Genomic DNA, 19,646 nt, shown 5'->3' with positions numbered 1-19,646 from the left:
CATGTTTTTAGAAATGGTCGTAAAGTTTTGTATTTGACTTAAAGACTGAATTTTCACTATTGTGCTTCAGCCATATTCTTTTATAAAACTGGACCAGTTATTCTAATTTTGACAAGGAAGCTTTTATGCAAATGTGCACTACTGTCTTTGTTTGAAAGTATTTCTGTGTTGGAAGAAGAATCTCAAATAGCGATTGATATTGGGAGTGTTTAGCAACTCATATGGTACTATTATCTATGTCTTAATTCATTCTTTTCATATGAATTGTTATTTGATTGCCTTTGCTATTATCGAATATATGTATGTGTTTTAACAACATTTCTTTATTCCCTCGACTATTGGATGTTTATGGGATGCTTTTCCTTTGATCATATATGTATCGATGATATATAAAGTGTAGCAATATTGCGCTAATCCCTTTGTTTAACGATTTAAGCAGAGTAATTCTTGAATGAATAAAAGTCCATGTTTATTGAATAGAGTCATCTACATGCCTGTTTATAAACATGGATCATCAAGCGCTGCACTTTAAAAGTACAATAGTTCCCGGGATTAGTAGTAGATCTTTTATTTCGCCGATAGACTAATTTATTCGCCTATAATTAGATTAGTCAACCAATCATTCATTCATCCCGTTTATCCATTTCTGGGAAACTGGTCCCATTATCCCTAGTCGGAGCCACCACTCCAAACGGAAAAGGAGTTGTACTAAGGTCCGGACCGGGTGGTTATCCCCCAATGTTGATACAACGATTTTCGGGGCATCAACAGTCCCTAAAGTCATGAACCATTTAATAGCTTTTTTATGACCCAAAATGATCATTCAACATTATAAGGGAGACAACCCAGTCGGGAACTTAAATCAACTCCTTTTCCATTTCGAATGGTGGTTTCGACTAGTTAAGCTGGGTCTAGTTACCCTATCTCTATCTATACTAGCTTAAAGTATGTCTATTACTTACCAATAGAGAAGAGACATCACATCAACCCTCTCACTAAGCTCTTGCAAGAAAGTGATCCTTAATATGAATTAATGGCTTAGCCATGCCACTCTAAAGTCTGCCACTTGTGTAAGAGGACTTATAAAATGAAATAATTAATATTAAATGCAAATCTACTCTAAGTAACATAAAATAAATCCTAAATATATCTTGATTGAAAGAAATTTTAGTCCATTTCTCAACCAAGAGCAAGGTAAAAGGGGATCTGGACCAACTTTGAATTTGGAATAAAAATGAAGTCAATAATCTACGGAAATAGTTCCAAGACTTATTACTAGTTTAAGTAAGTGTATGTATTCAACTATCTGATGAATAGTCATCAGACCTCTAGTGCACATACATCCAAATTCAATTAAAATGATTTCAAACTAAAACAAATATGATTGCATTAAGGAAATAGTTCTCATAAAACAAACATTATTAAAACCAAGATAAACTTGACATGAATTTTGTTGAATAGTTAACAAGTATGTCTTGTTTATCTATTCGAATTCATAATCTAACTTGATAGCAATTAGATCCATCATTAAAAGATAACTTTCAAATGATTATGACAAGCATGTAATTAAACGAATTCAAAATAGTGCAATAGTTCAAGAACACATACTTATCTGGATCAAGAATTGCCTCAAATTTTATTAAATGCAGGCCACTAATCAACCTCTATCTCTGACAATAATGTATAAGAATTAAAAATTTGATCATAGCCTTTGAGTACATGAAATTATTAGAAAAATTCATGATAACATGAAATTTTCAGAGCTGACATACATCTCTTTTAATCTCCACAAGTGTGGTCCTTACTAGCTAATTCTCTACAAATATATTGCTCTCTACAGTAGTGAAAAAATCCCTCTCTTTGCAGAAAATTTCCTCCCCAAGTCTCAGATCTGAAACTTCCCAATCTTATACTGTAAAAGCTATATTTATAATTACAAGATCAAAACCAAAATGAGAGAGCGGTGAGAGAAATAAATTTTCTCCCACAAATTTGATTGGCCATAATTCTTTTTCCTCTCTTGCTGGAGCAATTTCATTGTTTCAAATCTTCTCTTCCTCATCCTCCCAATTGCTCTCCTGCAAAAACCAATCAAAATTAAATTAAAATGCAAATCAAAATAAAAAATACCAAATTGGAGAAAACAAACATCTCCAATAAAAAATTAATTATATAAATAAATAAAAAGAAATATGAGCTTCTCATTGATCCTTATGAATATATTTTTGATCAAAGAAAACATAATTGAATGGATCTGCAGTTGTTAGAAGCTTTGGGCAAATGAAATTGCAAAAACTAAACTCAAAAAATCAGTTTTGGTTACAAATTCAGAGCTTAATTTTATAATACATGTTAGACTTAATTAATGACTAAATCTAGTCATGCAACAACTTAATAGATATTCTCCATTATTTTATCTATCTAACGAGCCATCCCGAGCCCCATTTGGCCAAGTAAAACTCAACTTTTGTGCTTCCAAAGTTGAAGTGTCGAAATTATCATAGTTTTAGAAAAATTTATCGCTAGGCCAAAATTAAGAAATTTTAAATAAAATTTGAATCCTAATTAATTGTATAATTAAAGTTAATTAATCATTAATTCATTACAATTATTAAATTAATTATATATACAAATTTAATTAATATTATTAAATTAATTACAAATATTTTAACTACAAAGTAATTAACAATTATGATGATGATGATGATGGTTAACGTCTACTGAGACCAAGCTTTGGTCTATCGGACCTAAAGAAACAAATTATTTAGTTTGATTTAAGATTTTATTCATATGCTCAAAAAGCTTGGAGAGAATCCTCTTGAGCTCATTACAATTTTGACATCATAAAGGGCTAGGAAGGTCAGTATTGTGACAAAGATTATGAAACTGAGATCTAATGTGGTTGTACATGGGACACTCTAAGAGGAAGTGGTTTTCATCTTCGATGTTCCAATTCTCACAGAGATGGCAGATCCTTTCCATCCATGGTGTTTTAGGAATTGCCTAACGACCTGTTTCACTATGGAGCTCATGAGATTTCGTTCTAATCTTTGCTATATTAATTTTCTTCTTTGAGCTAGTTAAAACAGAGAGATACTTTTGATCTTCTAGGGTGGGGTTGATGACCTTCTTATAATAACTTAATTTTCTTTTAGCTGCTAAATCTTTCTCACACCACATTTTTTCTTTGAACTTAGAAGTAACAATATTTTTAATGTTATTAATGTTTTGCAAAGCATCATTCTCGTTGATCTCCCAAAGGTTTAACTAGGCCTTCGTGTCTTTATACCACCCCCGCTTGAGCCTTAGGTGGTTTTGGCTGGAATTTAAAGCTAGCTTAGGAAGTCTATGATCTCCTATGTTATTGAGTTTGTGCTTGTACAACAGAAGCCTAGTCATAGCTAGGCTCTCGATAGGGGAAAGACCTACTTCTATAAGGAAAATATGATAGGGTGTATTGCTTTTAATTTTCAGATTAAATATTATATTATAATTACAAATTAAATAAAAATGAAATAATTTAAATTTTGAATTAATTTAAATCATATTAAAATATAAGGGGACACATGTCATTATTTAAGTGGTTATTGGTTCGAGTACACGAGCTTTTGTAAATGGAGGAAGGTGAACCCAACATGACAAATTTTAAACAACCCAATCAAAGCTCTAATGTGACAAACCCATCGGATCTTTTTTAATCGGAGGTTTTTCTAAGAAAATGCCTCAATGCCATAAGTCCCAAGGTTTCGATATGGCATCAGGCATCGGGGGTCTTCAATATTGGAAGTTTAATTGAAAAGGTCCTCATGAGATTTTATGATGATGTCTGACTATAACCAATATTTTATAATAGCAAGCTTATCAAAGTTTATAACGTTCCCATCGAAGAACCTAGAGACTTAATTTTGATAGTACTTGATAACATAACGTGGTGAGGTATAAGGTACATCGGAGTTGAGGATTATCATAAGTTTTATAAAAAAAAGTTACGATGTATATCGAAGGTCTTGAAAATGAGGTGATGTGAGAGGAGAGAGAGGAGGGAGCGACCCTCTGTCTTTTATATAAATCACAATCACCTTATAATTAAAAGTTTTGAGGTCAAAGAAAACTACAACCACTTTATAATTAAAAGTCTTAACATAAAGAACTACAACCACTTTACAATTTTGAGATTTTAGATCTCGTAATTTCTTTTAAATTGGGATTTAACATAGATTTCTGAAATCCGAAAACACCATAATTTTAATTGTTCTACAATTTGGCTGTGGCGATTTTGTAGGACTATTAGAGAAAAATGAATTAATTAGTAAAAATGAACTAAAAATCAATATTTACAAAAATTAAAATATTATACATTTTGTACATTTTTTAGCCTTGGCGGTAAAAATGATCTAACTTCGGAGAAACACCATTTGCAAACCGTGCAACAAAATGAGATGAAACGAGTACCGATGGAAAGTTAGTCGAAAATCAAACATAATGAAGCAATCAAAAGAAGAATAAAAAAAAAAATGAAATTTTAGTAAAATTGTAGAACACTTGACCAATAAAAAATATTAAAATGTGATTTAGCCAAAATTTATGAAAATGGAACCCATTATTTGAAATAAATAAGATAAAAATGGGGGTATTGATTTTTCACCTCAACAAATCTCTATCCTTCAATTTTGCCCGAAACAATCTCAATTTTTGAGTGTTTAATAAGTAACCATAAGATCTAGAAAGGATTTCAAATTCAAAGAGAAAGGTTTCCGGATCCTCTGACCTCATATCATGGAAATATGGAGGGATGTTCTTCATATGAAATTGATATCAATATTTTGAATGGGAAATCCAAGATGATCTTCCTCATTGTCATCATCTCCATCCATTTATTCTACCTTCTCTGCCGCCTATTTTTCTTCTACCTACAAAAGTGGATGGTGATGTGGTTCTTACTACACCACGTGATCAAATCTGGGGGGGGGGTTGGTGTTGGAGAAGTAATTTTTTTTTTTTTTTTTTAATTGAATAATAATGCAAATGAAATGCAAAATTCTGAAATGAAATATGCCTAATGCACTTTTTATTTTTATTTTTGAAGAAATGGATCAATTAGGGAAGAAAACAATGCATACTTTGACATCTCTCCGGCAATGGCGCCAAAAAGTGATGAACCCTTGTATTGGATCAAGTATGTTGCAACTTCCAAGGCCCTCAACTTAAATTATCAACCCAGGGTTGGTACAAACTTAGAAGTGATAGTGCTATACACACAATAGGTTAATTTCTACTCATGTCACCCTTAGCCATTAGATCAGATCAAGGTATAGAAAGACCACTCCTTCAACTAACTACAAAGAGAATTGATATGAAAGCATATCATGATTGCAAGGGAATGAACATGATTCTAACTACATAAATGACAATACCATTCACTAAATGTAAAGGCTAATTGTAATTGCATGAAAGGAATAGACTATTCTAGTTGCATAAATAGACTGTGCTACTCTATTTGCACACTAATATTACCAATATTCTACTTGTATGAATCATTTATATAATTACAACTTCCTTGAGAAGGAGGAATTCAAATCTTCAACACAACTATGGAATTCAAAAAACTAAGTCTAATTCTACTTGTTGTTTTGTGTTTGCAGTGGAGAAAAGATAGTGTTGGAGTGGTATTGGAGTCTTCTTCATCATGAAATCAAATTCCAGGGGCCATTATTCAAGCCTAAGGGACAAAACTGAGCTTTTGCAATAGATTTGGTTAAGTTTACTCGTGTTATAAGAGTGCTACAAGAGTGAGATAACTTGTCGAATGCCCGAGAAAATCAGATGAAAATGATATGGGGAATTTTTTTATTTAGGATTTCCTAGGACTCCATTCCAAGTGGAATCACTAAGAATACCCCTATTAACATGTGTTAAAAAATAACAGAAAAATACTACTCTAAAAACTGGAAACTCAAGAATTAGTGAGCTAGTTAACCTACCAAATGCATAACCTAAGCAAGTGAAAATTCAATGGCGTAAATTTTGTTATTAACATGAATTTTTTATGACCCAAACAATTGGAATCAACTCAATTGAAGCTCATTAGCATGTTATAAAAAATATCAATAAATTACTATTATTTTGCTACAAGAGACTTCCAGAAATTCTAGATTTGTGAACTAGTAAACCAATCCAAGTAACTCAGTGATGGATTTGACTTTTAAAAGCTGTTAAAGGATAAATCATGCTTATGAATATGTAAATGACCTAAAAAACTACTCACTTCAATCATTTAATGAATATGAACTACACCAAAAGAAGCATGAATAGTAAATGCATAAATAAGAAATGCAAGTGAAAAAGACATTCAAAGGAAATAAAGAAATTGGACAAAAGGGCTTTGAGGCTCCTAGGATGGCAAAGCCCAAGAATACACAAATTCCTATGAAGGAAACCAAGCTTTAGAAGCTAAAAATGGCACCAAACTTCATTATTTGAATTAATCCAAGTACATCCCTGTTAGAAATGAAAGTGAAGCTGCTAAAAAACAAGTTTTCTCCACAAGAAGACTAATAAATGCATGTCTTTAGAGGAAAAATTGAATTTATACTTATATAAAGTGATAAGGAAGCATTCTCCTTGAAAGGAGGAAAATTTCCCATCTAAAATCCCTCAAAAAGTGCATCTAGTTCCCAACACTAGGAATTTACATTAAATGATAGGGAACACATTCCTAGATTTTCTCAATCCCTGGAGGTCCAGAATTTGTGCAATAATTTTATAATATCTTGTTAATTTATTATCCAATATTTGTCCTCTTGTACCAGGGAGAAAGTCCCTAAATTATCTCCTCCTCCAAATCTTCAAAATATGCCCAATATTCTCACAATATTATACATAAATAAATAATATTAGGCACACATATGCAATTATCTCTAAACCTTCCTAATGAAAATATTAAAGTTAAAAATATGTCATCTAATGCAAAAAGAGAGGTTTAATGTGTCAAAGGATGGTCATATGGGCCTTAATTTGTGTCTAATTTGGAGGCCCATCATTGTCGACGGAAGCATGGTCGTAAGGACTGTCCACTAGATGCAGTTGAGATCTGCACTATCTATGCTAAAGAACACCTCATTGGTAATTGTTTGTCTCTTCCTAGATTGAAGACTATATTTAAGGACGCTGAAGAAGAGGTAGAAACTATGCATTTTGTGGCACAATGTTGACAATGGCAAGCCCATATTACAGGTACATTTCAGGACCCTTCCATGTTTTTTTTTGGAAAATATAATCAACAAAAGTTTCCCGAACTAACTTGGTAGGGTCAACAACATTCCAATAAGACTTGGAAAACTAAATCGTCTCTCCCATCACATTATTTAAATCAGTCGTTTCCTAGACCTTCCTAGTCGAATCAATAATATTTTGCACCACCATGGAAAAATTCATCAAGAAATTATATCCCTCAAAATGGTCAAACCAACCTACTCAAGGGCCAACATGACCCAAAAACTGGAAGCGCCCCTCTGGTCCTACCAATCAATCATTGGATACGTTTCCTCAATCAAAACCATTACTACAATCCTTACAACCATCACTTCAATTACCTCCAAACGCTCCACCCCTGTTATGCCCTTAGCTACCTGCACAGCCAAATCTAAATCTAATTAATAGGCCTATGTAGCTACTAGAAATACTTAACACTTATGACTATTATCCTCCTTATCTGGAATGTAATGAGCTCCGCTTAATATCTAGGTGGACCATTTTCTACAAGACCCCCTAAGGAATTTAGAACAATCAAAAGATGAAATTTTGCCAAATAGCAACATTGGTTAGAAAAACCCCCTTCAATTGTAACTATCACTGAAACAGAAACACCCAGTAAACTCACCAAGAATCAAGAACCTAATAAAGTTATAGATGTTTATCCTTTGTTTCCATAAATATTGGCCATAACAAAACCATTAATATACCCCAAATTCGATCTTGTAGGGGAATTATAAAACTTGTGTGTAAAAATTCCTCTCCTATGGGCTATTAGAGACATACCCATTTACACTAAAACTATAAAATATTTATGTGTCAAGAAACCTGGAAGAAAAATAAAATACCCTTCTACAGTCCACATCATTAGAAAACTTTCTGACCTTATTTTAGGAAGGAAGATACCCATGAATTACGATGATCCCGAAAACCCTATGGTCACCATCCAGATCCAAGGCCTCAACTTTCCAAATACTTTAATGGACTTAGGATCAGATATAACCATTAGAACACTTGAAACTCGTTCCCTTCTTGGAATTAACACATCAAGACCAACACCAACTATTCTAGAGTTAGTTGATAAATATGTGATAAAACCGGAAGGAGTCCTAGATGATATCATTGTTTTAGTGGATTCCTTGGAGTATCCTATATATTTCTTGTTTCTTAATCTTAAACAAAAGCTAGAAGGACCCCCTCTTATATTAGGAAAACCTTGGCTTGCCACTATTGTTGCATATATTGGATGCCAGACTAGTAGCATGACTATTTCCATAAGAACCACCATTAAGAACCTTACTCTATCTCCACTTGCTAAACCCAGTATACTACATGAAAATCTTAAACGAATTCCTCTTGAGTACAACGAAGGTAGAATACGTTCTACTCTTACTATTGAAAAGGCTCTTACTTTCAAGAGACAGATTAAGGATGACACAATCAATAACTTTATCAGTCAACCCTCCACTATGAGACAAGGAACATGTCAAATGCTAAAAGTTGTAGTCAATAATGAAGCCAAAGATGACCTAATAGAAGAGCCAAACAATGATCACATATCCACAACAACAATCCATAACAATATTCCTGTTGAGATTGAACCAGGAAAAACGTTGAATATTAATGCCAATCTTGATAATCTTTTGCGTGAGAAATTGATACAAGTTATTCAAACATATAAACAAGACTTTGCCTAGGATTACACATATATGAAAGGCATTGATCCACAATTATGTACGCATCATATTTACATTTAAAAATATGTTCATGTTATTCATCAACCACAAAGGAGGTTAAACTCACATCTCTAGGGCATAGTCAAACAAAACTCTAGAAACTGCTTGATGTCGACTTTATATACCTTATATATGACAGCTAGTGGGTTTCACCATTGGTTGTAGTTTCTAAAAATAATGGAAAATGGATGCTTTGTCTAGATTACAAAGAATTAAATAAGGCCACACAAAAAGACCATTTTCCTCTTCCATTTGTAGATTAAGTTCTTGATACCCTTTTTCTGGGAAGAAATATTTTTCCTTTCTGGATGGATTCAATGGATACAATTATATTTAGATTGCTCCATAGGATCAAGATAAAACTACATTCACCTATCCATGGGGAGTTTACACACTGATTCTTACCATTTGGGCTTTGTAATGCACCAACCACTTTTCAAAGAGAAATTTTGAGTATATTTTCTAATTTAACTAATGATGGACTTGAGAATTATCTGGATGATTTTACTCCTTATGGTAACAAATTTGATGAAATTTTGAATAATTTAGAAAAGGTTCTTATAATATGTATAGTTACCAGACTATGCCTTAATAATAAAAAATTCCATATGTTGATGACAAAAGGTGTACTTCTGGGACACTTTATTTCTGTTGCAGGTATTCAAGTAGATCTGACTAAAATCAAGGTAATCCTTAAACTTCTTGTTCCTCATACACCAATAGAGGTACGTAGCTTCCTTGGTTATGTTGGATACTATCGTCGTTTTATAGCACATTTTTCAAAAATTGCAGCATTGTTATATGCATTAACTGGACATGTGGAATTCGAATGGACTGATAAGTGTGGTATTGCTTTTGCAGAGTTGAAGAAGCTGGTGTCAACAACACCTCTTTTGTCGGGACAAGACTATAGTTTTCCATTCCACATATCTTCATATGCATCTGACATGACGATAGGAGAAGTCTTGGGATAGGAAGAAGATGAGGAACCTTATGCAATTTATTATATCAACAAACATTTAGCACCCACAAAACTAAATTACATTGTGACAAGAAAACAATTCCTGGCTGTTGGCTATGCTATAAACAAATTTCATCATAATATAATAGGTTGTCTAGTTTTCTTGTATACCGATCATTTTGTTATTTGATATTTGGCCAATAAACATGTTACTAATGGCAAAATGACTCATTGGTTGCTTTTTTACAGGAATTTGATATCACTATAAAGGACTAGCTGGGAAAGGAGAACCATGTTGCAGATTTCCTGTCTAGAATTCCACCCATGACCATTTTTTCACTTGTGGAAGATCGATTTCTAGATGAACATTTGTTTGTTGGGGCATTCGAAACACTGTGGTACGCTGATGTCACAAACTATTTTGTTGCTGGAAAATTTCCATTACATTTATCACCCCAGGAAAAGAACCACATTATTCAGCAAAGTGCTCAATTCTCATGGATATATGGCTATATTTTTTATACAAGGGTGGATCTCCAAGTTCAAATATGCATTAGAGAGGATGAAATCTATGACATCCTCAAAGCGTACCACGACGAACCTTGTGGAGGACATTTTGCTGACCACAAGACTAGACATAAATTATTACAAATGGTCTATTTTTAGACCACACTATTCAAATATGCCAAGAAAAATGTCCAGGCCTGCAATAATTGTCAAAAAATGGGACATCCCATTCAGTTCAACTAAATTCATCTCTATCCACAACTTGTATTGGAACCATTTGAGAGACGGGCGATGGACTTCGTCGGTCCCATCAGTTTGCCGTCAAACCAAAAATCATATATTATAGTATAAATGGACTATGTAACAAAATGGGTTTAGGCAGTAACTATCTCAAAAGCCATAGAGAGGTAGCCGCTAACTTTATATTTGAAATGTTTGTTCAATATTATCTGCCTCACGAACTTGTAACTAACAGAGGATCACAATTCACAACCCATAAAATCTTTGCAACCTTACAAAAGTATCACATTAAGAATAGAATTACTTCACCATACCATCCAAAAGAAAACGGTTAGGTGGAAAGGACAAATAAAGTCTTGGAATGAATCCTAACTAAGACAATATCTGCAAATCGTAGAGACTAGGCCTCTAAACTCGATGAAGCATTATGGGCTTATTAGACAACTTGGCATAATATTACTGGTTTTTCACCTTATCAACTTGTTTTTGGTAAGGAGCCTATTTTTTTAATTTATTTTGAAGTTGATACTCTTAGAACTTCCAAGGAAGTCATTCGAGACATTTCAGAAGCACAAAAACAACGCCTTCAACAACTGAATGAAATGTGCCTTGTTGCTCTTCAATGTACAACTATAATTCAACAACAAAGAGCTAAGTGGAATGATCATTTGAAAATAGTACCTTTCAAAAGGGAGATTGGGTGCTATTATAGGATTCCAGATTTTAGGACTTCCAAGTAAGCTTCAAACGTGGTGGTTAGGTCCTTGAGAGGTCAATGAATTTTATGATAATGGGATAGTATGCCTTACTACGATTGACGATTTTGGCATTTCTTTTCTTGTTAATGGTCACCGACTTCACTTGTATCATCAGCCACTTACAAAAGAGTATTTTCTTCACGAAGTCACTAATGATGTAAACTTGCAGGTTGTAGCCGAGAAGGGGCATGTCCCCACAACCACAATCAGGTAAATTTTCTTCGAAATATTTTATTGCCATGCACATAATGTAAATATTTTTTATGGTGTGTATATTTTATTTATTTTGGAAAACATTACGAACATTTTTGAAAATGTTATTGCAATCATTGTGTTAGAGCGTAGATTGACCTCAGGCTGAAGCGAGGCAATCCTAGGATAACTACAAACCAGGCTTAACCTGGTAGCTAGCCCTACCAGGCCGGGAGAGGGCTCTCTTCTTGTTAATCTCAGTTGAGATGACTAATTTAAATATGGATTTTAGGCTAGGTATAGTAGCTCTAGGGTTTTTGGTTGATTTTGATGAGTTTGTTGCTAGATCAAATAAAGCAGGCAGATTTGGGTCCGGGAAATCAAGTCAGAATTGCAAGGTGTTTTGTGGGGCGAGGTAGGTGGATGTTTTGACACTTGGAATTGAGTGAGATGGTAGGTCTAAGAATGGTGAGGAGCTAAGGAGGGCATGCAAGGATCATGAGTCCTCTTTAGATAACTGAAAACATCAAAAACTAAATGTATTACCAAGGAAGAGCACTGTTACCAATGTATTCTACCTATCTATCTTGATTTCATTTAGTTAAGAAGAATGAAATATATTTTGGCACATATAACACATGAGAAAAAATAATGACAGAAGGAGAAACAAACCACAAGAATCCCATAATAATAGCTGCAAATCCTGGTTTACTTCCTTGCCAAACTGTTGTAGAGATGTACAATGTAGCTCAGAGCATCCAAGAGAGTCCAACCTTTGCTAATGAATGAAAAAATACATAATATAGACATGAAAACCACCTATACTAGCCATAAGGGGTCAAATCCAAGAGATAATGGACTGTTTCAACCATATCTAAACTAGGAACAAGAATATAGGCAGTGGAACAACGTGCCTCTAAAACCATGGAAACTGATTCATTCACCCCCAAACCACCTCAAAATGATGAATCTACCCTTTAAGGTAATTTTAAAATTACATTTACATAGAATAGCATCATTTACAATCATAAATTCATCCAAGATGAGAGAAAAAGTCAACTTGTAGAAAAACTAGGCGAAATTTGGATTTTTGAGCAAACTAGCTCTATGCATAGCACCACTTCTCAGTTGATTTTGGAGGCCTTCCACTTAGCCAAATTGAGCCCAAGATAGCTCATTGGAAAGGTCATCCTGCCTAGTTTCTGGAACATCTTGAATTTGTTCATTTCGAAGTCATTTTTCCCCTAAAAAGTGGAATCTCCCAAGGCTGCTTCTTGTGTGTCCAAAAGAGGCAGAGAGGCAATTTTTTGATGGTTTTTTGACCTTTAGGTGACCAAGTTTTGCTCCAAAATTGTTGAAACTTTCAAGGATTGATGTTATCATCATGCTGAATCCAAATATGCAAACCATTTCTCCAAAAATTCTCCCAATAAAAAATGTAGCACCGGTGGCGCTACGCACCTAATGCAATTTTCTGTGTTGGAAAATTTCAAAATGACAAAAACTCACCAAAACTTGCCCAGATTTGGCACAAGGTAGTCTCATTAATTGATTTGATGGGCTAGTGAGGCCTTAGCCAGTATTTTTAGCTTGTCTTTCTCCTTTTTGCTCCTCAAGGCCTTCCTCAACCTTGCCTTAAGTTTCCTCATCCTTATATTACATATTTTGTTCCGGGTCATATAGTGATAGGCCATGTGGTGAAGCATCTTCTTGTCTCTATTGGCCTTCTCAAACAGTTTTTCAAGGTGCATGTTGACCCTTTCAATCCAAGTTTCCCGGTCATTCTCAATCTCTTGCTCAATGGAGGTCATCTTGACCTTTGCCTTCTTTACCTTTTGCTAGTTCTCCTTGATCATTTGCAACTCCATGAGGACTTTCTTGTCGGTCAATTATTTGTTTTCTTGCTCTAGATAATTGATGGCCCATTTATCCCTCTCTAAATTGACTGAAAAGTCTCGTATCTCAGCCTCTTGTTCCTTAATGATCATGTCTCGAGTAATCTTTGTACCTTGAGTTTCCAAATCAATGACATCAACTCCTTGTGTCTCCTCATGATCAACAAGGTCAAAATCTCTCTCTTTCCCATCACTAAGATCCTTCTCATGCATATTTTTCTTGCCTTTACCTTTGCCCTTGCTGTGCTGCCCAACTTGTACCTATTTAGCTGAAGATGAAGGCAAAGCCCCTTCCACTCCTTGTGGAGATAGCATTTTCCTGTGGCCTGAAGATGAAGGCGAGACCCATTCCACTCCTTGTGGGGATAATACTCACCTGACAGCTGCAAAAAGTTTCCTAGTTCCCCTCTCATATGTCACAAACACTGACACTCACACAATTTCAGTCTCTTGGACCTTTTACTATCTTGAAGGTCCACCTTCTTCTTGAGGCACTGATGAAAAGACTTGAGGGCTTTTGAACATTTCATGAGAAATGAAGGTCTCCCATGGTATGTTAAGTAGGTTCAGCTAATGTAAAACAATGATTTTAATCACAGAGAAGTGGTAGATGCTGGTTAGTTGCTGGGGGTATGATTTCTTCTTTACAATGAATGCCATCTTCTCAATGTTTCTGAATATGAAGTAGGGGATATTCATCATTCTCACCCTAGTGAAATGCATCAACAGTCTAATGTGGTAGGCATACAGTCGGGAGAACCTACCTTCACAAGTAAAGTACTTGATGATGATCTTCATCAATGGAGCAAACCTATCCTCCAAGAATTTAAAGGGGAATACTCTGCTGAGTTTGTTATGATATTTAGCCTTAATGTAAGGCTCATAGTACTCCCTGTCAATGTACTGACCTTTGTTCCACTTTTCACCCACATTTGGAATACCTATAGCCTCTGAAATGACAGCGGGTGACAAAGTGAATGTGACTCCAGCAAGGCGTACCTCATTGTTGTCCAAATCAAACAACCTTGCTAATTCATGATGGGATTTAACCCTTTCCACCATTTCATAGAAACTGAAACATGACTAATGTCTGAAATAGGAAAGGGCAAAAGGGAAAGCTTGCAGCTCCCTCAAATTGGTGGACTCCTATCTGATATGTTTTCCTCCCTTATGAGGATTTCTTCCCTATGTGTCTCTCTCCTTGGAACTGTAACTATGGGTTTCTTCCTCCATTTCATACTCACTATCCATCTCCATTGTTGTACAGATGTTTCTCTTTGTGGTGAATGCGGAGTGGTGGATTGGTGGATGATGGTAAGATGAGTGTGAACAAGATTGGGAAAGGGATGTAGGGAGTGAGTAGGGTTAGTGAATAGTGTAGGGTTTAGGGTATATGTAGGGTTTAGGGTATATGCATAGGGTTTGGGATGTATGGGTATAGGGTTTGGGAATTATGTCTAGGGAATTATGTATGGGAGGATGGAGTTTAGGGAAGCAGTAAAACATGATATGGGACAACAGTAATGAGTGTATTTTTACAATATATGAGATAATTTAGTGCCAATTAGGGTTTGATTCTTTGAGAAACAAAACAACCCAAGACTGATGCAACAATTCTTTTCAGCAAGAATAATGGTGTTACTTACTTGCAATAGAGGAATTTGGGAGTTTTGAGGTGAATTGGAGCGATTTTGAATAATATGGAGCCTAACTTCCAGGTGCGTAGTTCACTCACCCAGGTGCATAGCGCTAGTTCAAATTTACATTGCAGAAAAAACGAGGTGCGTAGCGCTAGTTCTATGCATAACGCGGGGCTTTGGTGTGTAGCGCCGTTTTGCAGACCACTTTTGAAGGCCTTCTCAGTGTCCAAATTGGGTGTGTGATAGCTTGTTGGAAATCTTGGCGAGTCTAATTTCCAAAACATATTTAATTTTTGAATTTGGAGTTCATTTTCCCTATCAAAAGTCCAATCTCCCAAGACTGGTCAAAATGTGCAGAATGAGGCTGCCTAAATGCAGAGTGTTGTTGCAGTCAACTTTTGAAGGTCTTCCTTGACTCAAAATTGAGCTCATGATAGCTCATTGGAAATATATTTGTGTCTACGTATCAATGGGCTCTTCAAGAAAGTCATTTGGTCATTCCATCTAGGAGAAACTTTGATTTTACCAAGGTCACTCTAGAGGTGCATCAACCTCCTGAGGCAAATGATGTTTTCGATATTTCTCCCAAATCATGAAACTTGTGTAAAAACTGAAAGAGGTTTTTCTTCTTGGGTCAATGATGGACAACAACCTCTCTCACTTTTGTGAAATTTATTTTTTCTTGCTCAGAAACAAAAACCCTAGGAGAGGGAAATGAGCCTTACCTGAGCACAACTGAAGCATGAACAAGGTGTAAAATGACCCATTGGAACTTGAAATGATGATGAAAACTCTTTTAATGATGGTACACTCAGTCGAATGGTGACATGGACCAATACTTGGAAGAATTTGGAAGGAGTGAAAACAAATCCTAGACCTAATACCTAGTGACCAAATGTTATTTGAAGACTCACTCAAATGATAAAATTTGACTTTGACACCCTAAGACCACTTTGTAAGAGCATGTTTGATCACTGGTGGAAGGCTTCAAAGACTGACACTAACACATTGTTGTCTAAGTTACAATGCTGTTTCTTCAGTGGTTGTTTCCTTAGTCACAACATTGTTTCCACAATTGTTGTTGTTCCCTTAGTCACAATTGTTGTTTCCTCAGTTGTTATTTCCTTAGTCAAAGAACTATTTCCACAACTGTTGTTTCCTTAGTTGTTGTCCCCTTAGTCACAACTGATGTTTCCTCATTTGTTGTTTCCTTAGTCACAACACCATTTCTTTAAGTCACGATTGTCGTTTCTTCAAATGTTGTTTCCTTAGTCACAACCTCTGTTTCCTAAGACGCGATTGTTGTTTCCTTAGACATGGCTATCACTTATGGGTTGTTTACAGTAGTAATTGTAAATATATTTATTTTTTTAGGATAAGGAACATTTTCTTGAAGAGCCTCTTCAATATGATGGCTGGGTAACTCATTTTTTAATGTTTATCAAATAATAATTTATTTTAGAAAGGAGAACTTCTTTTAAGATGATTTTATCATTTGGATTTTTGAATTTCCTGAAATATTTAATTCCCTAATTTTGTAAATTCATAAGTACTCATTTTACAATTTTATCCCCACCTATGGAGCCATCTTTCTACTCCAATTTTAAAACAATTCTATGGTTATTTGAAGAAATTATTTTTTGGAAGCAAGATTAGCCAGCTAAAGAGTATTCATCATAAAAAAATTTACGCCATCCCTAACTCTTAAGGAGTTGATTTTCCACCCCATATATTAAGTAATCTTCTATGATTAACAATAATCATAGCAGAAAAATAATAATAATAAAAATTCACTGGAGGATAGGAGGTCTCATCATGAGATGGCCTACCATGATCATAAGACCTAGTGAAGCGACATTACAAATTTTAGTCACCAAGGCAAGCTATGGCCTTCGGTCTTAGGGTTGAAGGACAATAAGTCTCATCACGAGCGAAATCATTCACTTTATTAGTTCCTATGAATGACGTTGTTATTAACTGGTCGCCACGCCAAAATGATGGCCTTTGTTAGACATTTAAGAAAATATAAATTACCTTATAGCTATGCACCTATTTCTAATAGATGGGACACTGAAATCTCAAATGGGTTAAAAGGAAACCTTGTCGAGGCTATGGATGCTTGTTGGCAGTAGTGGCCATGCATGTGGTATCAAAATTAAATTTCATGGCTACAATTTAGTTCGCTATCTTGTCTACTCAAAATCAATAATAAACAAAAGAAAACCATTAGATTTGCTAAAATATATCATGGGGTACCATTTAAAATAAATCCTATAAAGTGATGGTGTTGGTTGTTAATCAATTCTAATGGTAATTCTACATATTAGGGACAAAAATTATAGGACATTCAAAAATATAGTATTTTCTATCATCTTTCTTTATTAACTCCTTTTATTTTATCTGTGATATTCATTAACTAAAAATAGTTCCAATCATCTATTGTTTTGAAGTCATTGCATTCCCATGCTCTTTATTCATGTTGACATTGAAATTTTGGTCGTCGTAATGATTTTTCTATTATTTCATTTATGATTAAATGGTCAGCCTAATTATTATTTGATATGATATAAACCTTTCTCGTCCTACACAGCTATTTTTTATGGTTGTTTTACGTGATTAATTAATCCCACTTTATCTCGTAATTATGAAAAAGTCTTGTCAATTTATTAAGATAATCAATGGTCACGGGTGACCTTCAAATTTTATTGGGGGCGAGAAGGCATTTGCTGCATGTTATAACTTGAATTTTGCTAAATTCCCATATTTTGTGCATTGTTGCTACCATACTATACTCTATGCTTTGTTGTTTCCATTTGTAATCATTCCTTTTTGAACAAATAATAATGGGATTAAATTCAATGCGACATGAGATGACCCAGTTGCAGGCCACAAAAGAAGCACGCAGTATTTTCAATCGTGTAGGATAGCTAGACTATTTTGGACATTTGCAGGGATTTGACAATGAAGTTGCACTTGAATTTATGTAGAATTTGAATGTAGGGGTAACAATGGTGAAGAATGTGGAGATACAGGTTAATGAAGAAATAGGAGCAAAGGTAACAATTTTCCAACTAGAAGGAGAGAAATAGTACAAAATACACACCTCACTACAAAATGCAATCCTTCTATTTTCGAATCCATGGGAAGAACTAGTTAAGAAAGGAAAAGGGTATAACCTTAATTCACTTCCATAACTGTGGAAAGGGTTAGCAAGTATTGTTCAACTATACATCACTTGTGATGGAAGGTATGATGTAGTTTGAGGTCACCAAATTAAGCTAATGGTGCATCTGAGACATAAGGTAATCTTGAACCTCCCTTATTTTTTGCATTCTCTTTTACATGAAACATCTTGTAGATTAAGAAGGTATAAAGATCAAGTTTCAGTTTTCAACCATCACATACTTATTAAATTTCTAGTTGCGAGGAATTTTAACCAAATGCAATAGAGTTGGGAAGTATTTTTAGGAAACTCTTGGGGTGAGAAAGAAATTCCCATAGGAAGCGAAGGAATTGTTGAAACACCCAAAAATATTTTAGCTGACAATGAGTAGGAACAGAAAGTCAGTGAAACTGATTAAAATGAAACCTCCATGATAGGAATGTCTCACAAGAAGTTGTGCAACTTGAAACCCTAACTCCTCAGAAACTTACTAGAGCAGGAAAAAGAGTAGCCTCCTTTTTGGCCTCTTTGCCCAAAAGGAGGAGAAGATCAACTAAATTAGTTAAATTGCACTAGGGACAAAGTTCCTTAAACCCCATTGAATAGTCAACTAAAAAAAATGTTATTCAAGAAATTTCTAATGAGGAAGGAACACAACATTATGAGAAAATGCAGGAAACCCCTGAAGAAAATGTGGCTCAGAATTCATTAGCTTAAAAAAAAATGAATCTAGGCTAGGAAGAACAACAACTAGAGGTGGCTCAAGCATTGGAAGGATTGTAAAATTTATTAGAAACAATGAACCAAGGGGAATTAACACCTATCACAATATAGGAGCCTGTAACTCATATGGGTAGCCCCTTTAATTCTAATCAAGATGTTCTACCCAATTCTCCAAATACAACTCCTGTTGAATTCTAAACCATTACCATTTTAGAGCCATCTATCAATTCGAAAGATATTTTAACTCAATATCACTCCATGGATTCTGTTTCCACTGTGCTAGAACCCTCTTCTCCAAGAGATATGGCTCCACAATTTCCTTCTGATGATTTAATTGATGTAAGTCAATAGAATAATGTTTCTCCTTCAACCATAACAAGTGGACCTCAAACTGATCCTCTAGTTAACATTTCCTCATAACCTTTGGTCGAAAGAGTGCTAATGGAAGTTTTTAACTCACCTAGTGATTCCTTAGTGGTTAATTATTCCCCAAAGACTATTGTCAAAGATTCTGAAATAACAACTTCTATTTTTCCTACTACTACTACTTCTACAATTTTGGCTAGAAACTTTGCTAAAA

Source organism: Pinus tabuliformis, chromosome 2_2, assembly GCF_031772625.1.
Source record: "Pinus tabuliformis cultivar Carrire ecotype Pingquan chromosome 2_2, CPIR1, whole genome shotgun sequence".
Taxonomy (NCBI): domain Eukaryota; kingdom Viridiplantae; phylum Streptophyta; class Pinopsida; order Pinales; family Pinaceae; genus Pinus; species Pinus tabuliformis.
This window is presented reverse-complemented; position numbering follows the sequence as displayed.